This window comes from Choloepus didactylus, chromosome 1, assembly GCF_015220235.1.
Source record: "Choloepus didactylus isolate mChoDid1 chromosome 1, mChoDid1.pri, whole genome shotgun sequence".
NCBI classification, from domain to species: Eukaryota; Metazoa; Chordata; class Mammalia; order Pilosa; family Megalonychidae; genus Choloepus; species Choloepus didactylus.
In genome coordinates this window covers 87,141,637-87,166,175 of record NC_051307.1, presented here as the reverse complement: position 1 = coordinate 87,166,175, position 24,539 = coordinate 87,141,637, and the positions used below count along the sequence as shown (strand labels likewise).

General features: G+C 41.0%; 1 pseudogene; it reads left to right on the top strand.

The window, feature by feature from the left end:
* The first annotated feature begins 6,196 nt into the window (after positions 1–6,196).
* Positions 6,197–7,912, top strand: LOC119534235 (annotated as a pseudogene).
* The last annotated feature ends 16,627 nt before the right edge of the window (positions 7,913–24,539 follow it).

Sequence of the window (24,539 nt, the reverse complement as noted above, 5' to 3'; positions counted from 1 at the left end):
TGGCTTCTCCACTTACCAGCCATGTGATCCTGGGCAAATTACTTACCTCTCTGTTCCTCAGAGATGGATAAATAAAAATAGATTAATTAATCAAAATAAGTTATATAAACCAGTTAGTACAGTCCCTGGTGTAAAATTAATACTCAATAAATATTAATTATTAAATAGCCTTCTAGTGTATGTGTTCAGCTTTCTTTCACTAGTTTTCAGTTTCTATACTTTGATAAAAAAACAATTAAGAAACTCAGTAAGCACTGTCGTCAGATTCTTAAAACCTAGCATGTTAGTGATCTGGTTCAAACCTTCATTTACAGATGAGGAAATCGAGGCCCAGGGAGGGGAATGGAGTTTCCCAAGGAACAGAGTGAGTGAAGTGAATGTCAGAGCCAAAGACTATAAACCAAGTAATCCCAATCCTGTGCCCAATTATAGCCCTTTTCCCCCAGAAAAGAATAAGAATTAGCTGTATAACCAAATGCAGATTTAGATGCTAGTATATTTTATCTATAGAAATGTTATAGTTGTCATTGTGAAAAAGTGAGAAAGATATATGTATAATTCTATATGAAGAAATCAAAATCATAATTATCTATAAAGACAGATGAGTAGCATATGTATCTATAAATACATATGCTGCTTATGTTCAAAACTACCAATTCAAAACTCTTTGTTTACTAAGAGAGTGTGGGAACGTGGAAAGGACATAGTATTTGTAACTGGGTGGGTTCGGATTCAAATTCCAATTCTACCTCTTACTGCTTGTATGACCTTTACCAAGTTACTTAATTTCCTTGAACCTCAATTTTGTCATCTGGAAATGGGGATATAAAAACCCATTTCATTGCTTTGGGGATGCAATACGTATATAAAGTATGGGGGCAAAATGCCTGGTATATTAAGAGATGCCCATCACATTTTGGCACCCCCTTAGATGATTCTCTGTTGATTTGCCAATTTTGATGCTCTGCTTGAAGCAAGGCACAGGGGCTAGTGAGATGGGGATTATGTTAGTGAGGAAAAACAGCTGTTTTCTTTTTCATGAATGGGATAGGGGCATGGTACTTGGAGTTTACTTCAAGGACACTTGTGGGTATAATGCTGTTTCCTGGGAGACATAAACTCAGAAAGTATACCAAGGCCCAGGGTTACTTATGACAGGGAAATTGTCTCTAGGTTGTCCAACATCAGGCCTTAGTTTTACTGGCTGGCCTTAGATCTGTCTATGCAACAGGCTCAAATATCCTAATCCTCAAAGCCTATTATCACCTAAAAGCAGCTTTTACTTTTGGCTCCTGGAGTATCAACTGCCACAACTTTCTCTTGGTAAGCTTCCTTGTGTATTAGGCATTTATAAATATTTATGAAGGGAGAAAGGAAGGAAAAAAGGAAGGGAGGGAAGAAGGAAGGAGGAAGAAAGCTTGGTTTAAGGATGCCACCAAGCACTAAGAAATGGCATTTTGTTCTGAGAAGATCTGTATAATCAATCCAAAATGTGTCAGATCAGAGATTTGCAAAGTCATCTTAAAGCAATACTATGGATTTTTAGCCAAATAAGACTTTGTATTAGTGGTTCCCCAACCTGCCTGATGATCAAAATCATCTGAGATCCCCATAAACATTCACTTTCCTAGACCCTTTTGCAGACCCAATAAATTGCATTTCCGGTAGAGTAAAAAAAAAAAAGTCTTCTATTGTTGCTTTTTAAGTTTCCTAGGTATTTTGGGGCAACCAACCCTGCCATTGTCAGCAAACTAGTTTTGGGAACTACAGTTCTACTGTAAGGGGCCTGAAAAGCATTAACACATATTAAGAGCAATGTAATGGCCATAAGTGAGTTGGTCAGCAAAGGGAATGTAGAGAAAAGGCACCCTTGGCACATGCCGGCTCATCCAAGCATGGTCTAGGTATTGGGTCCCCAGCCAAGGTGCCTGAAATATCTAGATCATCTGAAGCACAGATCCCTCTAGAGGAGATGGAGGCCCCGTATGAGCAGAGCCTGATGTTATTAAACATTGGAATCTTCCAACTCCTTTGTCAGGGTTCCTTGCTTACTGAGCAACCTTGTAATGCTCTCTCTTCTCATGCAACTGGTCTATAAGGAAAGAAGGGGCAGATCAGGCCAAATGTTACCCATTGTAAATTAATAAACTGGCATTCTGGTTGTATGTCAAGTCTCTCGTGGGTTAGCATGAGTCAGCATCCCTGAGTCTGATCAACTAAGAGGCTCTGCCAAGATCGAGTTTCTGATGATGCAAAGCTGAAGGCCTGACCCTGAACCCCAGTGAATTCATCAGAGTAAATGTGGCCCTTTCAGGCCAGGAAGCCAGCCAGTTAGCCTCTCCTGGGTAAGAGAGGTGAGAAGGAGCCTGTTTCCCTGGGAAACACACTACAGAAATCCTTGATGCTGCAACATGTGCTTTACTGGGTGCATAAACTGGGGGTCAGGATGGGATGTGGGGAATAGGGAGGGTAATTCTTATTGTAAGAACTATCCTTTATAAAGCATTTACTATTCTTAGATGCTTTCTCAAAGGGCTTTCATATATATTAGCTCATTTGACATTTACCAACAATCTTGTGAGATAGGTCTGTCATATTATTATTTTCCTTATTTCAGAAATAAGTCATATAGTCATGTACCTAAGACCCAAAGCCAATAAATGGCACACCTAAGGCCAGATTCCAGGTCTTTCCATGCTGAGATATTATTCTTCTCACTTCCCCTATTATTTAAGAATTAAAATACCTTTTATAAAAACCCTAAAAGAGTGATAGAAAAACCTGGGGCAAACAGTGAGACTGTGCTTACATGTCTGTATGGGGGGTGAGCAGGGATAAGAACACAGATATGGATGGGGCAAGTTGACAGCACAGCACAAGAGAAATCAGACCACAGATGGTAACAAAAGAGCACACCGGATTTTTTCTAAGCCAAGAGAATTGAGGAGCGATTCAATTCAGTTGAACAGATTATTGAGCACTTTGTGCAATGCTTTGTGTGCTAAGTGCTACCAAGGGGAGCAGAGCATAGAAGAGCAATTTTAAACATATTATTTTAGAGTGATAAAAAGTGACCCAGAAATCTTCTGCCATCTCTAATGAAGGGATCAAAGAGTGCAATCCACAACCACATTTTTTTAAGGGGAGGTAAGAAAGGGGAGAAATGTTGAGAAACTGATTGTGATTCAGACTCTGGCACCCAAAACTATTAGGAAATGCAGGACTTGATGAGCTCTCATCAGGGATGTGCAAAATCCTACTTGGGGAAATAAGAGAGGATGCAGCTCCTTCAACACTTTTACATCGTGTTTCATCTTAGGTCTTTAAGTACTTGATGTCTTCAACACTGACAGTTCCCAAAATAAATCCTATTTTGTGCTTTTTAAATGCTTTTTACAATTGCATGAAAACAAAATCTAGATTCTTGAGGCCCACAAATTATGAACGAGGCAAGTCCTTGGGCTCCTCTGTCTCCTGCTCTGACACCAGCTTCAACAGGATCCAAACATGGAACAGGTGCCCCAGCCAAACCACTATTAATTAGCCCACAGACCCTGCCCTGTGGCTTGCTTCAGTTTTCATGTTTGCCAACTAATTGAACTGGTTTTCTCTTTATAAACCTGTATGTTCTGCTGTGAGCACTCTGGAGTGGCAAAGAGAGAGAGCTGCCAGTTCCCCACCAGATCGGTTCATGTCTGGCTGGATCAGCCTCCCACCTCTCTAGCTGATTCATCGGGCTCAGTCTATTCAAACAGATGGAACTTCTATTTAAGTATTTTAATAACATGTATTTAAGATACCCTATTGAGAATCAGATCTGACAGAGGTTTGATGAAGTGTTGATGTGCTGAGAAGCCAGGCTCACTAGGCAAATAACTTCTTCGTAAACCAGATAATTTGAATCTATTTAATAAGTACTTAACTAAGGGCCTACTGTGCACCAGGTGCATGCCCAGCATTGTGTTCAGAGAGCCAGAAAGTAAGTAGCAGACAAGCCCTCAGAAGCTTCTACTTTCTCTGGGGAGAAATAGTGCATGGATGAATGTCTTTGTAATTCTACAAACATGTTCACAGCCTAGTATGTGCAAGAAGTTTGAGCAAATAAGCAGATGAATAGTTAGTGTAGCAGCCACAACCACCTTTATATCAAGCTTATATCAAACAGTTCAAGGAAAACTGGCTCTGTACTGTCCATCATGCTAAAAAAATGAAATAAAAGAACATAAATTTATTGAGCACATAAAAAGAATGTACTGGATGCCTTAACTGTACCATGTTTCTTCTTGACGCCTGTTCCTTCTGTTAGTGCCTGAACTTTGAGGGACACTTGCTCTCCCACTCTGGTATGCTTATCCAAACCTGATCCTTTGGGTTTTTTTAGATCAAATATGACCTTATCCAAAAAGTTTTTGCTCCCAACCTTCATGCAGCAATGATCTGTTTCCCTCATAGCCTTTATTGTTAGTAATATGCTCTTTGGATCTTCCATTTATTACCTAACAACCTATAGTGTACTGTATTGTCTCTAATCTTTTAAGTTTGTGAGACTTGGGTATTCAACAATATTGTAAGCTCTTTAAGGGTAAAACTCAATTTATATTTGTTCAGTTAATATTTGTTAACACCTACTTTGCACCATATCACCAGGTGGGGTAAACAATTATAAATAAGAAAAGATTCCTGCTCTGGAGGAACTCACACATGTATTTGCTACTCTGAAATGAAATCAGAATCTCTTTCAAGAAAGCATTTAGCATAGTGACAGACACATAGTAAGTATTCTATAAAAGGGTAGTGTTTTTAGTTTTTATTCTTCTGATACTGGATGGAAGGGTGGGAAGATAGAGATAAGAACTGATAAACGAAGTTAAAACTGTTAGGATGCTTTCAGAGGCAGGTAACAGAAAACCCAATTCAAATGGTTTACACAGTAAAGGGGGTTTATTGTCTTTTATAACTGAAAAAGTCCAGAAGTAGGAGAATGATTACTTATGATTCAATCTGGACACTGCCTTCATTTTTAAGATATTTTTGTTGTTCCTCCCCTCCCCCCACACACACACTTACACACCCAGTTTTCCCCAGTAGTAACACTTTACATTAGTGGGATGTCCTTGATAGAACTGATGGAAGATTATTATAATTATACCATTAACCAAAGTTCATAGTTTACATTAGAGTTCACTGTTTGTGTTGTACAGTTCTATTTGTTTTTTTTTTAATTTTATTCTAGTATCATATAAACAACCTCAAATTTCCCCGTTTAACCACATTCAAATACATAATTCAGTAGTGTGAATTATGTTCAACAATGTTGTGCTAAACACTTCGACCACCCATTACCAAAACTTTCCCATCACACCAAACAGCATTAACTACCCATTCCCTAACCCCACCCCAGACCCTAGTAACTGGTACTCTAGTTTCTGACATGACTCTGAATTTGCTTTTTCTAATTATTTCATATAAGTGAGATCATACAATATTTGTTTCTTTGTATCTGGCTTGTTTCACTCAACATGTTGTTGCATGTATCAGAACTTTGTTCTTTTTATGGTTGAATAATATTCCATTGTATGTAAATGTGGTATATACATATGTGGTTTATCCATTCATCTGTGGATGGACATTTGGGTTGCTTCCATCTTTTGGCAATTTTGAAAGCTGCTATGAATATTGGTGTGCAAATATCTGTTTGAGTCCCTGCTTTCAATTCTTTTGGGAATATTCCTAGAAGAAGGGAATATTTGCCAGGTCTTATGGTAATTCTGTGCTTAACTTTCTGAGGAAATGCTGAACTGTTTTCTCAGTGGCTATGCCATTGTACATTGCCACCAGTAACGAATGATTGTTACTATTTCTCCACAGCCTCTCTAACACTTGTTATTCATTTATTTTTAATAGCAGCCATTCTAGTGGGTATAAAATATCTCATTTGTGCTTTTGATTTGCATTGCCTTAATGGCTAATGATGTTGAACATCCTTTCATGTAATTTTTGGCCATCTGTGTATCTTCTTTAGAGAACTATCTATTCAAGTCTTTTTCTCATTTTTAAACCAAGTTGTTTGTCCTTTTGTTGTTGAGTTGTAGATTTCCTTATAACTTTTGGATATTAAAACTTTCAGGCTTTTTTGCAATGGGTTTGCCGCCAGAACACAGGTGTCATGAAAACCATCGCTGATTCTTAAGCCAAAATGGGAAAGGAAAAGACTCATATCAACATTATCATTATTGGACACGTAGATTTGGGCAAATCCACCACTACTGGCCACCTGATCTACAAATGTGGTGGAACTGACAAAAGAACCATTGAAAAATTTGAGAAGGAGGCTGCTGAGATGGGAAAGGGGTCCTTCATGTATGCCTGGGTCTTGGATAAACTGAAAGCTGGATGTGAGCATGGTATCACCATTGATATCTCCCTATGGAAATTTGAGACCAGCAAGTACTATGTGACCATCATTGATGCCCCAGGGCACAGAGACTTTATTAAAACATGATTACAGGCACATCTCAGACTGACTGTGCTGTCCTGATTGTTGCTGCTGGTGTTGGTGAATTTGAAGCTGGTATCTCCAAGAATGGGCAGACCCGTGAGCATGCCCTTCTGGCTTACACACTGGGTGTAAAACAACTAATTGTTGGTGTTAACAAAATGGATTCCACTGAGCCACCCTACAGCCAAAAGAGATATGAGGAAATCATTAAGGAAGTCAGCACCTACATTAAGAAAATTGGCTACACCGTGACACAGTAGCATTTGTGCCAATTTCTGGTTGGAATGGTGACAACATGCTGGAGCCAAGTGCTAACATGCCTTGGTTCAAGGGATGGAAAGTCACCCGTAAGGATGGCAATGCCAGTGGAACCATGCTGCTTGAAGCTCTGGATTGCATCCTGCCACCCACTCGTCCAACTGACAAACCCTTGTGTCTGCCTCTTCAGGATGTCTACAAAATTGGTGGTATTGGTACTGTCCCTGTGGGCCGAGTGGAGACTGGTGTTCTCAAACTGGGCATGGTGGTCACCTTTGCTCCAGTCAGTGTTACAACTGAAGTCAAGTCTGTTGAGATGCACCATGAAGCTTTGAGTGAAGCTCTTCCTGGAGCAATGTGGGCTTCAATGTCAAGAACATGCCTATAAAAGATGTTCGTCATGGCAATGTGGCTGATGGCAGCAAAAATGATCCACCAATGGAAGCAGCTGGTTTCACTGCTCAGGTGATTATCCTGAACCATCCAGGCCAAGTCAGTGCTGGCTATGCCCCTGTGCTGGATTGTCACACAGCTCACATTGCTTGCAAGTTTGCTGAGCTGAAGGAGAAGATTGATCATTGTTCTGGTAAGAAGCTGGAAGATGGCCCCAAATTTCTGAAATCTGGTGATGCTGCCATTGTTGATATGGTTCCTGGCAAGCCCATGTGTGTTGAGAGCTTCTCTGATTATCCTCCTCTGGGTCATTTTGCTGTTCGGGATATGAGACAGACAGTTGCTGTGGTTGTCATCAAGGCAGTGGACAAGAAGACTGCTGGAGCTGGCAAGGTCACCAAGTCTGCCCAGAAAGCTCAGAAGGCTAAATGAATATTACCTATAACACCTGCCACCCCAGTCTTACTCAGTGGTGGAAGAACAGTCTCAGAACTGTTTGTCTCAATTGGCCATTTAAGTTTAATAGTAAAAGACTGGTTAACGATAACAATGCATTATAAAACTTTCAGAAGGAAAGGAATGTTTTGTGGACCATTTGTTTTTGTGTGGCAGTTTTAAGTTATTAGTTTTTAAAATCAGTACTTTTTAAATGGAAACAATGACCAAAAATCTGTCACAGAATTTTGAGAACCATTAAAACAAAGTTTAATGAGAAACCTGTGTCTTCTTTTGAAAAGTCAGCCTTGAATTGCTCAGGCAAAAGACAAGTGCTCATAACCTATTTCTGGTGTTTCATCTGCTGAAATTTGATATGATAGTTCAGTTAAAGTTTTTTTAGGACAAATTGAGGGATTTTTCGCCTGCTAATTGGAGGGATCATCATTTAAGTTGATTTAAGTACTTAGTAAAAAACAGAGTGGTTTATTGGTGGCAACCTTAGAATGGAAAAGCAAAGGGTGATTTGTAATGTACATAAGCTACCTTAGAAGGCCAAGTTCTGTTACAGAGACCATGTGTTGCATGTAGAATTTTAATTTTGTATAGTTATGTCATGTCTATATCAATATTGAGTTAATGAGTTTATTGTATCTAGGAAAAATAAAAGATACTGGAAGTTGAAAACAAAAAAACCTTATCAGATATGTGGTCTTCAAATATTTTCTCCCATTCCATAGGTTGTCTTTTTACTTTCATAATGAAGTCTTTGGTGCACGAAGTTTTTAATGTTTATGAGGTCCCATTTATCTATTTTTCTTTTTTGTTTTTTGGTGTAAAGTCTACAAGGCTATTGCCTAACACAATGTCCTGAAGATGTTACCTTCTAAGAGTTTTATAGTTTTGGTTCTTATATTTAGGTCTTTGACCATTGTGAGTGAATTTTTGTATAGGATGTGAGGTGGGGGTCCAACTTTATTCTTTTGCATATGAACATCCAGTTTTCCTAACAAAACTTGTTAAACAGACTATTCTTTTCCCGTTGAGTGGACTTGGCACCATGGCAAAAATGAATTGGTCATACATGTGTGGATTTATTTCTGAACTCAATTTAATTCGATTTCATTGATCTGTGTGTCTGTCCTTGTGCCAGTACCATGCTGTTTTGATTACTGAAGCTTTGCAATAAGTTTTAAAATTAAGAAGTTGTGAGTGTCCAACTTCATTCTGTCTTTTCAAGATATTTTTGGCTATGCAGGACCCCTTTCTCTTCCCTATAAATTGTATGATTGGCTTTTCCATTTCTGCAAAGAAGGGCATTGGGATTTCTATTGGGATTGCATTGACTCTGTAAATTGCTTCTGGTAGAATTGACATCTGAGCAATATATAGTCTTCAATCCATTAACATGGAATGTCCTTCCATTTATTTAGGCTTTCTTTGACTTCTTTTAGCAATGTTTTATAGTTTTCTATGTATAGTCATTTATATCATTAGTTAAATTTATTTGTAGATATTTGATTCTTTTGGATGCTATTGTAAATGGAAGTTTTTAAATTGATTTCTTCTTCAGATGGTTCATTACTAGTATGTGAAAGTATTAACTGATTTTTGCATGCTGACTTTCTACCACATCATTTTGCTTAATTTGCTTATTAGCTCTAGTAGCTTTGTTGTGGATTTTTCAAGATTTTCTATATATAGGATCATAACATCCACAAATAGGGAAAGTTTTACCTTTCCTTTCCAATTTGGATGTCTTTTTTTTTCTTGTCTAGTTGCTCTAGCTAGAACTTCCAGTATAATATTGAATAATAGTGGTGACAGTGGGCATCCTTATCCTGTTCCTGATTGTATTAGTTAGGGTTCTCCTTGGAAACAGAATCAATGAGAGATGTCTCTTATTATCAAATTGTAAAAGTGACTCACGCAACTGCGGGAGCGCACGAGTCCAAATTCTGCAGAGCCGTCAACAAGCTGTCAACTCCAAGGAAGACGTCCAACGAACTCCTCAGGAAACGAATCGACAACTTTGACGAACTCCTCAGGAAACGAACCAGCAACTTTGAAGAACTCCTCAGGAAACGAACCGACAACTTTGATGAACTCCTCAGGAAACGAACCGACAACTTTGATGAACTCCTCAGGAAACGAACTGGCAACTTCGACGAGCTCCCCAGGAAAAGCTTCACTGAGCAGCTGAAGAAGAAGTGAAGGTTCTCTAACCGTCCGGCTTATAAGCCTCCAACTGATCACCCGGACCAAATCCAGCCAATTGCATTCTCTCACTGTGGAAGCACGCCCCTTGATGAGTCATCAGTCAGCTGCAGTCAATTGACTGATGATCCGACAAACCAACCAGCCTCAAATAGCCTCACAGGAATCGTCAGGCCAGTGCCCGCTTGACCAGACAGCTAGGCCACCTAACCAAGTCGACACATGAACCCAACCATCACAGTCCACCCCTTGTCAACTTGGCAGTTGTACACATCACCCAAAACCATATCTTCAAAATGAACGTTACAGCTTATGCCATATGATAAGGGGACAAGACAGAGAAGAAAGCAAAAATATTCTCTTCACAGACAAATACAAACATAATCACAAAACGAGGAGGAAATATTCATATCATCATAGTCCTCGTTTCTGTAACTGGTCACGTGGCCGTAGTTCATATTTATCACGACCTTCTTCTACTACCCATTCCATGTTCCCTTTACCCTCAGCAGGCACTTCAGCTGGCCGTGGTTCTTTGCCTGGTGGGGTGACCCAAACCTTCATTCCTGAAGTTTCTTGGCCATTGGTAGTCCTGCCTGGATTGGGTTGTTGCAGTTTTCCATTGACTTGAATCACGGGGCATGGTAGTACTAAGAGACGCCCCAGGGGATCTCCTGTATGCCAGGAAAACTCTTCTTTACTTCCATTGTGTAGTTGCAGTGCTATTTCCCCTTGATAGTCAGGATCAATCACCCCAGCCAGTACAGTAATCCCCTTACTTGCCTGTTGATTCAGAGGCATAAGAAGCCCAAAGTGGCCAGGTGGCAGCCTTAACTTCCAGTTCAATGGGATTATTGTTGTGTTTCCTGGTGGAAGCACTCCTCCTTTTGGAACCAAGACCTGTAGACCAGCAGAGCTTAAACTTGCAGGGACAGGAAGCAAAAATTTCCCTAGTGGTGCTACTCCTGTTTCCACCCCTTGATTCCTGGACCCATGAATCCTGGCTATGGGAGAAACAGCACCATAGAGTGGACGCTGATTCAGAGCATACACAGCCTCCTGGAGAACACTGCCCCAGCCCTGCAAGGTATTGCCACCTAGTTGGCGCCGTAATTGAGTCTTCAATAGGCCATTCCACCGTTCTATCAACCCAGCTGCTTCTGGATGATGGGGAACATGGTAAGACCACAGAATTCCATGAGCATGTGCCCATCCCCTCACTTCATTTGCTGTGAAGTGGGTTCCTTGGTCCGAAGCAATGCTGTGTGGAATACCATGACGGTGGATGAGGCATTCTGTAAGTCCACATATTGTAGTTTTGGCAGAAGCATGTCGTGCAGGGAAGGCAAACCCATATCCAGAGTATGTGTCTATTCCAGTAAGAACAAATCACTGCCCTTTCCATGATGGAAGTGGTCTGATGTAATCAACCTGCCACCAGGTAGCAGGCTGATCACCCCGAGGAATGGTGCCATATCGGGGACTGAGTGTGGGTCTCTGCTGCTGGCAAATTGGACACTCAGCAGTGGCTGTGGCCAGGTCAGCCTTGGTGAGTGGAAGTCCATGTTGCTGAGCCCATGCATAACCTCCATCCCTACCACCATGACCACTTTATTCATGAGCCCATTGGGCAATGACAGGAGTTGCTGGGGAAAGAGGCTGATTGGTATCCACCAAACGGGTCATTTTATCCACTTGGTTATTAAAACCTTCTTCTGCTGAAGTCACCCTCTGGTGAGCATTCACATGGGACACAAATATCTTCATGTTGTTTGCCCACTCAGAAAGGTCTATCCACATACCCCTTCCCCAGACTTCTTTGTCACCAATCTTCCAATCATGTTCCTTCCAAGTCCCTGACCATCCAGCCAAACCATTAGCAACAGCCCAGGAATCAGTATACAGATGCACCTCTGGCCAGTTCTCCTTCCAAGCAAAGTGAACAACCAGGTGCACTGCTCGAAGTTCTGCCCACTGGGAGGATTTCCCCTCACCACTGTCCTTCAGGGATATCCCAGAAAGGGGCTGCAGTGCTGCAGCTGTCCACTTTCGGGTGGTACCTGCATATCGTGCAGAACCATCTGTAAACCAGGCCCGAGTCTTCTCTTCCTCAGTCAACTGACTGTAAGGAACTCCCCAAGATGCCATAGCTGTGGGCTGGGCAAGAGAAGGTAAGGTGGAAGGAGTGGGGGCCATGGGCATTTGGGCCACTTCCTCATGTAACTTACTTGTACCTTCAGGACCTGCTCGAGCTCTATCTCGTATATATCATTTCCATTTTATGATGGGGTGCTGCTGTGCACGCCCAACTTTATGGCTTGGTGGGTCAGATAACACCCAGCTCATGATAGGTAACTCAGGTCTCATGGGAACTTGGTGGCCCATGGTTAAGCGTTCTGTCTCTACTAAGGCCCAGTAGCAGGCCAACAGTTGTTTCTCAAATGGAGAGTAGTTATCTGCAGAGGATGGTAAAGCTTTACTCCAAAATCCTAAGGGCCTGCGTTGTGATTCTCCTATAGGAGCCTGCCAAAGGCTCCAAACAGCATCTCTATTTGCCACTGACACTTCCAGCACCATTGGATCAGCTGGATCATATGGTCCAAGCGGCAGAGCAGCTTACACAGCAGCCTGGACCTGTTGCAGAGCCTCATCTTGCTCCGGTCCCCACTCAAAACTAGAAGCTTTTCTAGTCACTCGGTAAATGGGCCAGAGTAGCACACCTAAATGAGGAATATGTTGTCTCCAAAACCCAAAGAGGCCAACTAAACGTTGTGCCTCTTTTTTGGTTGTAGGAGGGGCCAGATGCAGCAGCTTATCCTTCACCTTAGAAGGAATATCTCGACAGGCCCCACACCACTGGACACCTAGAAATTTTACTGAGGTGGAAGGGCCTTGTATTTTTTTTGGATTTATCTCCCATCCTCTGCCACGCAAATACCTTACCAACAAATCTAGAGTAGTTGCTACTTCTTGCTCACTAGGTCCAATCAACATGATATCATCAATATAATGGACCAGTGTGATGTCTTGTGGGAGGGAGAAATGATCAAGATCCCTGCGGACAATATTATGACATAGGGCTGGAGAGTTGATATAACCCTGAGGTAGCACGGTGAATGTAAACTGCTGGCCTTGCCAGCTAAATGCAAACTGTTTCTGGTGGTCCTTGCTGACAGAAATTGAGAAAAAAGCATTTGCCAGATCAATAGCTGCATACCAGGTACCAGGGGATGTGTTGATTTGCTCAAGCAATGATACCACATCTGGGACAGCAGCTGCAATTGGAGTCACCACCTGGTTAAGCTTACGATAATCCACAGTCATCCTCCAAGACCCATCTGTTTTCTACACAGGCCAAATAGGAGAGTTGAATGGGGATGTGGTGGGAATCACCACCCCTGCATCCTTCAAGTCCTTAAGAGTGGCATTAATCTCTGTAATCCCTCCAGGAATCCGGTATTGCTTCTGGTTCACTACTTTGCTAGGCAGAGGCAGCTCTAGTGGCTTCCACTTGGCCTTTCCCACCATAATAGCCCTCACTCCAGGAGTCAGGGAACCAATGTGAGGATTCTGCCAGTTGCTGAGTATGTCTATTCCAATTATGCATTCCGGCACTGGGGAAATAACCACAGAATGGGTCCGGGGACCCACTGGACCCACTGTGAGATGGACCTGGGCTAAAATTCCATCAATCATCTGACCTCCATAAGCCCCAACTCTGACTGGTGGACCAGAGTGACGTTTTGGGTCTCCAGGAATTAATGTCACTTCTGACCCAGTGTCTAATAATCCACGAAATATCTGATCATTTCCTTTTCCCCAATGCACAGTCACCCTGGTAAAAGGCCGTAGGTCCCCCTGGGGAAGGCTGGGAGGAAGATTAACAGTGTAAATTTTTGGCAGTGTGACAGGGTCCTTCTCCAAGGGTACCCGGCCTTCCCTTCATTCAAGAGGCTCTGGATCTGTAAACTGTCTCAAGTCTGGGAATTGATTAAGGGGCCGTGACTCTCTGTTTTTGTAATTCAAGGGAGATTTTTGTTCACGTGGCCTAGAATTCTTCTGCTTATATAGTTCAAACAAGAATTTAGTCGATTGCCCATCTATTTTACTACTTGGTACTCCATGATCCACTAGCCAACGCCATAAATCTCTGCGAGTCATATTATTTTGATTGCTGCTTTGAGCCTGTTTTCCATTATGGTAGCCCTGTCCACCTTGTCTGTGGCGATTAACTGCAGCCACTTGGCTTCTGCTGACTCGGGACCCGATTATCCCCATTGTGTTTAAGGATTCCAGCTCAGTGACAGCAGTTCCTACAATAATATCTGACCTACAGAGAAGGGCGACTACAGAGCTCTTCAGGGATGATGGAGCTAGTTTCACAAATTTATTCCTTACAGTCCTGGTAAAAGGTGTGTCCTCTGGACATTCCAGGACTGTGTGAGCAGGTTTTCCATGATAAATCCACTCTAACATTCCAATCTCTCTAAGCCTTTGAATCCCCTCCTCCACATTATACCAGGGCAGTTCTGGCATTTCAACTTCTGGTAATGCCGGCCACCTTTTGATCCATGTTTCAGCCAGCCACCCAAACAAACTGTTAACACCCTTTCTAACCCCTCGAGCTACAACATTGAATGCAGAATCTCTGCTTAGTGGGCCCATATCAGTAAATTCAGCCTGATCCAACCTTATATTCCTTCCACCATTATCCCACACTCTCAATATCCATTCCCACACATATTCCCCTGGTTTCTGTCTGTATAAGTTGAAAAACTCATACAGTTCTTTTGGAGTATAGCGTACTTCCTCATGGGTCACACTTTGTACCTCACCCTTTGGGGCTTGTTGGGACTTGAGCCTAGTTATAGGTCTTGAAGCAAAAACTGGTGGTGGGGGTGGGTCATGAAAAGAGTTAGAATTATCTCTCAAGCCATTCACCTGAGGGCACTCTGTTGCATTTTCATCTCTTAAAACAGGATTAGTCTCTCCAGACAAAAGAGTGAGGGCTGCTTCCTCAGGGGAGGTGATTACAAGATTAGCAGGCATTGAAGGGTCAATCTCCTTAGGTGGGAGTTGCGTGGCAGGCTCCTTAGGGCAGACTGGAGGCAGAGAAGCTGTTTCCCCAAGACAGCCCTCTACAGGTAAATCTAACAATGACCCAGCAGAATCCAGGGTTCCAATGTCCTCACTGTCATTATTATCAATCCATATGTCTCCATCCCAAGTTTCTGGGTCCCATTCTTTTCCAATCAATGCCTTTACTTTAACAGCAGACACCCTGAGAGGTTGAGATTTTAGTTTACGCTGTAAATGTGCTACTCGCACAATAAGAGACTGCGTCTGATTTTCAGAAACCTCCAGTCTGCGGGCACAGGAAATAAGATTTTCTTTCAGGGCACAGATGGAACTCTTTACATCTGTCATACAGCATTCAAGTTTTGAATTTGAAGCCTTTAGCTCATCCCTTTCTCTTACAACTGTATCCAAAGTATCTAAGAGCAGCCAGCCAACATCATTATACTTCTTAATACTGCAAAACTCCATGAAAGTGTCGAAAACGCTGTCACCCAGAGCCTCGCTTCGTACTAGAGCACAATTAGGAGAATCAAATGGTGCTATTTTGCGTATTTCCTTTGCCAACTCCTGCCATGGACTCTTAGTACCCTCTTGATTATTGGAAATAGAGTCATTAGTGCCTCTGAATCTAATCAGAGTAGAAAACAAGTTGTAAAAGCCCATTTTAAGATTCCGTTTCTCAAGAACCACTCTCGGTACCAAGTTGTATTAGTTAGGGTTCTCCTTGGAAACAGAATCAATGAGAGATGTCTCTTATTATCAAATTGTAAAAGTGACTCATGCAACTGCGGGAGCGCACAAGTCCAAATTCTGCAGAGCCGTCAACAAGCTGTCAACTCCAAGGAAGACGTCCGACGAACTCCTTGGGAAACGAACCGACAACTTTGACGAACTCCTCAGGAAACGAACCGGCAACTTTGAAGAACTCCTCAGGAAACGAACCGACAACTTTGATGAACTCCTCAGGAAACGAACTGGCAACTTCGACGAGCTCCCCAGGAAAAGCTTCACTGAGCAGCTGAAGAAGAAGTGAAGGTTCTCTAACCGTCCGGCTTATAAGCCTCCAACTGATCACCCGGACCAAATCCAGCCAATTGCATTCTCTCACTGTGGAAGCACGCCCCTTGATGAGTCATCAGTCAGCTGCAGTCAATTGACTGATGATCCGACAAACCAACCAGACTCAAATAGCCTCACAGGAATCGTCAGGCCAGTGCCCGCTTGACCAGACAGCTAGGCCACCTAACCAAGTTGACACATGAACCCAACCATCACACTGATCTTAGAGAGAAAGCTTTCAATCTTTTCCATTGACTATAATGTTACCTATGGGTTTTCTATATATATGCCCTTTATTGTATTAGGGAGTTTCCTTCTATTCTTAATTTTTTTTATCAATTTTTTTTATTATTGGATTTTGTCCAATGCTTTTTCTGCATTGAGATGATCGTATGTTTTTTGTTTCTTCTTCTGTTGATGTGTTGTATTGTATTAATTGATTTTCTTATGTTTTGAATAAATCCTTTGCAAATAAGATCTATCCCCACTTTTGCATACTGGGGATAAATCCCACTTGATCATGCTGTATAATTCTTTTAATGTGTTCATGGATTAGGTTTGCTTGCATTTTGTTGAGGATTTATTTGTTAGGGATATTGACTTGTAATTTTCTTTTCTTCTGGTATTTTTATCTGGTATTGGCATTAAGATAATTTTGGTCTCATAGAATGAGTTAGGAAGTGTTCCCTTTTCTGATTTTTTGGAAGAGTTTGAGCAGGTTGGTTCTAATTCTTCTTGGCAAGTATGGTAAAATTCACCATTGAAGCCATGTGGTCCTGGTCGTCTCTTTGATGGGAGGTTTCTTGGTATCTTCTACTTCTTGAGTCGTTGTAGGTAGTTGCTGTGTTTCTAGGAATTTGTCCTTTTCATTTAGGTTATCGAATTTTTTCATGTACAGTTGTTCATAGTATCTCTTACAATTCTTTTCATTTCTATGGGGTGGGTAGTAGTGCCCCCTCTTTCATTTCTGATTTTAGTTACTTGCATCTTCTCTCTTTTTGGCAGTTTAGTTAAAGGTTTGTAAATTTTATTGATTATTCAAAGAACAAACTTTTGGTTTCATTGATTCTATTTTTTTTTTTTTAAATCTCTGTATCATTTATCTTTGCTCTAATCTTCAGTATTTCCTCTCTTCTTGCTTTGGGTTAAGTTTGCTCTTATTTTTCAAGATCCTCCAGTTGTTAGGTTAGCTCTCTGATTTGAAATCTTTCTTTTTTTAACATAAGCATTTAGAACTACAAATTTCCCTCTCAGCGCTGCCTTTGTTGCATGCCATAAGTTTTGGTATGCTGTGTTTTCATTTTCACTTGCCCCCAGATATTTCTGAATTTCCCTTGTGATTGTGATTTCTTCTTTGTTCCATTGGTTGTTAAAGAATGCATTGTTTAGTTTCCACATATTTGTGAATTTCCATTTCTCATTCTCTTATAGATTCTAGCTTCATTCCATTGTGGTTAGGGAAGATGAATTGAACGATTTCAATATTTTTGAATTTATGGAGACTTATTTTGTGAGCTGACATATGGTCCACCCCAGAGAATTATCTATGTGCATTGGAAAAGAATGTGTTTTCTGCTGTTGTTCGGTGAAATGTTCTATATATGTCTGTTAGGTCTAGTTGGTTTATAGTAACCTTCAAGTTTCCCAATTCCTTATTGCTCTTCTGTCTAGATGTTCTATCTATTATTGAAAGTGGTTCATTGAAGTCTTCTACTACTAATGTAGAACCTTCTATTTCTCCTTTCAAATCTGTTAATACTTGTCTCATATAGTTTGGGGCTCTGCTGTTAGGTGCATATATACTTGGAGTTGGTATGTCTTCTTGTTGAATTTACCCCTTTATAAGTATGTATTGACCTACTTTTCCCTCATAAAAGTTTTGGACTTAAAGTCCATTTTATCTAACATTAGTATAGCTACCCCAGCTCTCTTCTGGTTACTATTTGCATGGTATATCTTTTCTGTCCTCTCCCTTTTAACCTAATTGTGTCTGAATTTAAAGTGAGTCTCTTATAAGCAGCATATAGTTGGGCCATGCTTTTTTATCCATTCTGCCAATCTCTGCCTTTTGACTGGAGGGTGTAATCCATTTACATTTAAAGTAACTGTCTATAACTCAGGACTTTTTTCTGTTATTTGGCTAGTTGGTCTTTGTAAGTCTTCTACCTCTTTTGTCTTTCAATTCTTCCACTAATTTCTATTTTCATATTTATTTATTTGATTTTTTTGTATTGTACCAATTTGAGTTCATTCTTCTTTCTTTCTGTGTATGTGTGTGTGTGTGTGTGTGTGTGTGTGTGTGTGTGTGTGTTCATATGTTTTCTTTGCAGTTGCCATGGGGCTTAAATTTAACATCTTCAATATATAACAATCATGTTTGTTTTAATACCAACTTAACTTCAATAATATACACATAAAATTCTCCAATACCCATCCCCCCGACATTTTTGTTGTAGTTGTTACAAATTATATTCATATTTTGTTCTAAAAACCATATATTTATGATTACTTTTTTACGTACTTGCATTTTATAACTGTAAGAGGTAAAAAGTGTAGTTACCTACCAAAAAACACCATATCATGGTTCTGGCATTTATAATTACCAATATGGTTACCCTTACTGGAGATCTTTATTTATTTATGCCATTTCAATCCCTTCTAGTGTCTATTACTTTCAGTCTGAAGTATTCCCTTTAGCCTTGCTTGTAGAGTAGATCTAATAGTGACCAACTCCCTCTGCTTTTGTTCATCTGGAATGTCTTAACATTTTCCCCATTTTTAAAGGTAGTCTTGCCATATAAAATTCTTGTTTGGCAATTGTTTTCTTTCAGTGCTTTAAATATTTCATCCCAGTGCATTCTACTCTCCATGGTTTCTGATGAGAAATAATCAAATAATTTTATTGGGGCTTCCTTATACTGCATTTCTTTTGCAACTTTCAGAACTCTCTCCTTGTCCTTAGCATTTGAAAGTTGACTATTAGGTGTCTGGGCATGGTTCTTTTCATCTGGTTTGGGGTTTGGGGGGACTTCATGAATGTGCATATTCATGTCTTTTGTTAATTTGGGAAGTTTTCTAGCATTATTTCTTTGAATATTCCTTCTGCCCCATTCTCTCTTTCTTCTCCTTTAGGGACACACATAACATGTATTTTGGTGTACTTGATTGTGCCCCATGAGAATCTTAGGCTCTTTACATTTTTTTCACTCTTTCTGCTCCTCAGCATAATCATTTGAATTGTCTTGTCTTTATGTTCATGGATTCTTTATTCTGCCACCTCCAATCTAAGTTGAAACCCTCTAGGGAATTTTTCATTTCTGTTATTGTGGTCTTCATATCCAGTCTTTCTGTCTTTCTGTTTGGTTCCTCTATAAATGTTATCTTTATTGAGAATCTAATAAAATGTTCATTCTTTTTTTTTTTTTTTTTTTTTTTGCATCTGTTAGTTCCTTTCTCCCTTGAGCATATTTAGCATTACTTTTTCAGTCTTTGTCTGGTATGTCTACAGTCTGATCTCTTTTTTGATGTTTTCTGGACATTTATGTTATTCCTTTGGAAGGGCCATCATTTCCTGTTTCTTCGTTTGTATTGTAATCTCTTTTTTTGTACACTGTATGTTTTAATATTTTAAAGTATTAACTTTGGGATAAGGTCTCTGAGCTGTATGTTCCTTAAGTTTGTATCTAGCTAGGGATATGACAGAAACTTTCTTTAGTGCCATGGGCTAACATAAACAAAGAAACCAACACTAAAAACACCTTTCACCATCTTTGCAAATTGGTTCTGTGTTGCCTGGTGCTCTCCCTCAGAGTTTAGCTGTCCTACCAAGAAGATCAGCCTGACACAAATATGAAGTCCAGGGTCCTCTACATTTTTCTGAGCCTTAATCTTGTCCTGGGCTTGTGCTTGCTCATGGTCTTAGGAATTCCCCCATTTACAGGGATTTGAATGCCCCCTCTACTCTCTATGAAATAGACACCCCTCCTCTGGGTGCTCTACTGTATGACTTAAAGCACATAATCCTTTTCCACAGGCCACTTTGACTTAATTGTTTCTTGACACTGCTTTAGCTGTCAGCAACATGCTTATGTCTGCAATGCAAGTTCTGGGAGGACAAGCCAGAGTTGAGTTTCATTGTTTAGTCTTTCTAGCTGCCTCCTGATAGATTGGCACCAACATCTAGGCAAGACAGTATGTGCATAGGGGTCACTCTGCTCCCTCTGTACCAGGGCCAGGGACCTACAATGGGATTTCAAGCTGGATCCACACTGTGCTGGGGAGAGGATAGGGAAAAGGTCAGCAAGGACACCACAAGCTTCTCTTATCATACTTTAAAGCTGTGTTTTCTTGATGTGGCGCTTCTCCAAGTACTACAATCCTTTAACTATTTTCTGGATTTCTGAGGAAGACGGCTCTGCCAACTTTTGCTAGTTGTTCAAAGATTCCATGGGGTAGTGGGACCCTTGAGCATCTCATGCCACTCACTTGGTTGATTGGTGTTATTGGCTTCATTTCTTGTTGATTCTTTTGGTAGTATTCTCCCCCATATGTTTACTTTATCTGCAGGCTGATAGAAAGATTAATTGTAGTAATCTGGGCCTTACATTTACACAGGACATCTACAGGAAGGAGAGAATCCATCTCTTCTGGTGGCTCTTTAAAAGTGAGGAAACTTTCCTTTCAAAGCCCCAGAAAGCTTCCCTTTCCATATTATTGTATAAAAGTAAGCATTTTTCTCAACTAATATTCTTGGGTTTTCTCAACCAATTCCTTGACTAGAGAATACCATGGGCTGCATGGATTAGGCTAGGTCTTGATCCAGCTGCTGGTAAAAGGATGAGATTATTATATCAGTTAGGATGGGCTAGTTTATACTGCAATAACAGCCAACCCCCAAATCTCAGTGGCTTGATACAGCAAAAATTTATTTCTTGCTTTCACTACATACTCAGCATATGTCAGGGGGATTTCTGCCATTTTAAGTCACTTTGGGACCCACGCTGATAGAGGCTTCATCTCGACACATACTTTAGCAATCACTGCAGCAAGGAGAGGGGGGACCTTATAAATCATTGACTGGATCCTAAAGGCTCTTGACTGGAAGTGACATGTACCACTTTTATTCACATTTTTTTTGGCCACACCAAGTCACATGGCCACTCCTAATTTCAACAAGATGGAAAATGCAACCTTATGTGAATAACCCTATTACTACTACAATTTCCCTTGGCCTAATCAGGTCCAACCATGGAGTTACCATCTCCTAAAGCCCATGTGCTTCTTGGGGAAGGGAAATCCCTTAGTAAAAATCAAGGTATTATTAGAAAGAAAGCAATGGATGATGTGTAGGAAAAACGTGATGTTTATCATAGACTTTATATGATGGCAAACTGATCTCAGACATGATAGAAATGGAGAAAGCAGGATCACTTACAGACTGGCAAAGGTTGAGGGTGAGAACAGAAGGAAACACTATAAGAATGTAGCTGTTCCAGTTTGCTAAAGCTGCCAGAAATGCAACATACCAGAAATGGATTGGCTTTTACAATGGGAGTTTATTAGTTCATAAATTTACAGTTCTAAAGCCATGAAAATATCCAAACTAAGGCATCAACAAGAGGATACCTTCACTGAAGAAAGGCCAGTGGCATCTGGAACATCTCTGTCAGTTGGGAAGGCATGTGGCTGGTGCTTGCTGGTCCTTTGGTCCTGGGTTGCATTGCTTTCAGCTTTTGATTCCAGTGACTTTCCCTTCAAGCATCTGTGGGTTCTCCAGGGCAAACTCTGGGCTTCATCTCTTAGCTTAGTATCTCCAAACATCTTTCAGTCTGCATCTCAAAGTGTCTGGATCCGTGTCAGCTCTGAGCTCTCTCTCTCTCCCTGAACTCTTTTAAGGATTGCAGTAAACAAATTAAGACCCACCTTGAATGGGCAGGGTCACATCTCCATGGTAATAATCTAATCAAATGGTCCCACCCACAATTGGGTGGGTTACATCTCCATGGAAACAACCTAATCAAAAAGTCCAACCCACAATAGGTCTGTCCCCACAAGAGTGGATTAAAAGAACACAGTCTCTTATGGGGTACACAACTGATTCAAACCAGCTCAGTTGCCATTGAGAGATCTGCTGCCCCATAGAAAAGATCTAGTTGAAAATGGGCATCATGGCCAGTAATACATGAGTAAGTGTCTTTGGTGCTACACTTCCCAGACCAAGAGAGAGAGCATAAAAATCAGAACAGAAAGATATGTAGTAATGATGGATTATTTGAGGGACTTCGTGGGAGGTTTTAGGTTGTTGAAGAAGTTGAAGAGTTGAAGAAGTCAAGGGGTTCTCAAATAGGAAGAAGAGCCAAAGTCATAATATAACCCAGAACAAAATCATATCCTTAATCTACAATAAGTCCTTTAGAAGTAATCTATAGTAATAACAAAAACTCATGGCAGGTAGTACACATAAATGAAATGGAATCCAAATGAGGGAGAAACTGGAGGGAAGACAGCCAGTCTTAGATACTGGAAACAAATATCAGGCCTTCTGTCCCATTGGGCCTACAGGTATTAGAGAAAGGAAGTCTCCATGGGAAAGGATAGTAGGAATTTACTAGAGCCAGGTTTCTACCCAGGGGAGGAATACAGCATAAAAGAAAGAACACTACTTCAGAAAACTTAGATTTGAGTCCCAGCAGTGGCTATAAATAGTTCATGTGGGCAAATCATCATAAACCTCTTTCAATTTGTTTTCTCAGCTGAAGAAAGCAGGAAATAATACCTCCTCTAACTTCATCAGAGCTTAATGTGAAGATCAAATTAGACAGGAAGGCCCTTTGTGGATTACAAAGCTCTGAATAAGTGTTATGGGATCATAATACTGATATGGGTCAGTAGAAAGAAGAGGTGAGAATGAGGCTTGGGACATAAATGAGGAGCTATCTCCAAATGACTAGGGTCCAGAGAGAAAGACAGAATGGAGAGGGAAAGTGGAGGTAGGAGTGGGCTGATGAGCACTCTCTTAATCAAGATGTTTAATTGCAAGGGCTAGAACCCCAACTCAAATTGGCCTAAAAATAAAATAAAATGTATTGACTCACATAATACCAATAATTGTAAGGGTAAAATGGCTTTAAATGTGGCAGATTCAGGTATTCAAGTGTTATGGTTGGGAATCTGTCTCTATCTCTAGTTTCTGTCTTCCTCTGCTGTGTTGGTTTCATTTTCAGGCTTCCCTAGCAGCTACAGGTTTATGTTCCAACAACTAGGAATCCTAGTAAGAAAAGAGAGTGCCTCTTTCTTGTTTCAACAGAAAATATGAAATAACAATTCTCATTATCTGGTCTGGGTAATTTGGTTCTCTCTGAGTCAATCACTATTACTGCATCAATCCAGCTTAATCGTATGGACAGAGAGTGGGGGAGGAAAGTAAAACCATAGGAGAGCAAATGAAAACAACACATGTCCACCATAGGAAGTAAGTAGGTTTAAGAGTCTTGCTCCAGAAGTGATGGTTGTAAAGAAGACACAAGACTGAGGAGGGAAGAAAATCAAGGGAGGATCTGAGGCAGAGGAACAGTATCACTTCTGAAAAAAGGCAAGTTTAAAAAGGGACTTACTGAGGTGGTTGGGCAAGATGGCGGCATAGAGAGGAGTGGAAGCTAAGTAGTCCCCCTGGAACAACTACAAAAACCCAGAAACAACTAGTAAATAATCCAGAATAACTGCAGGGGGACAAACGAGACCATCCACTCATCATACACCAACATGAATTGGGAGGAATGCCTGAGAACACAGCATAAAATCTGTAAGTAAAACCTGCAGATCCAAGTCGTGATACCCCCTCCCCCATAGCCCAAGCTGCAAAGCCTTGTGGTGCCAGAGAGAAGCTCTCTCCCAGCAAGTGAATATAGCTCAGCTGAGCTCCAACTGGGGTTTTAAGTAGCAAGTATGAACTGCTCACTACAGGTATGAATCCCCAAAAAACAGACAGAGGCTTTGGGTGACGACTGACCTTGGAGATCCAGAGGGTCACCTTGGACTGGGTCTGAAGGGGACTGTTTCTTTTTTGGCTCAGTGGAGAAAGCCCCAGTCATTTTCAGTTTCCAGGGCTGTGACTTGAGGAAGGGTGGAGACAGCACAAGCAGAGAGAGAGAGACCATTGAAATGCTAATGACCTCCACCTGGGGGATCTGTCTTCTTTAGGAGGAAAGGGGTGGGGCCCTTTCCATTCAGAACCAGACCCCAGAGCCTGGGGGAACACGGCCATACCTCTTCACACCAGTCAAGAATTATAGGCTAACAGGCATCACCTGCTGGGCAGAAAAGCACAGTGACCTGAGGCATCACAGGGTGGAGCAATTTTCTAAGACACACCTGCAAGGGAATCAGATACTGAATATTTCTTCCCTCTGGGACCTGAGCCTGTTCTGGTCTGGGAAAACCTGATTTGGATAACCAAGGAAACCATGCCTAGACAACAGAAAATTACAACCTACACTAAGAAAAACAAAGTTATGGCCCAGTCAAAGGAACAAACATATCCTTCAACTGAGATACAGGAATTTAAACAACTAATGCTAAATCAATTCAAAAAGTTTAGAGA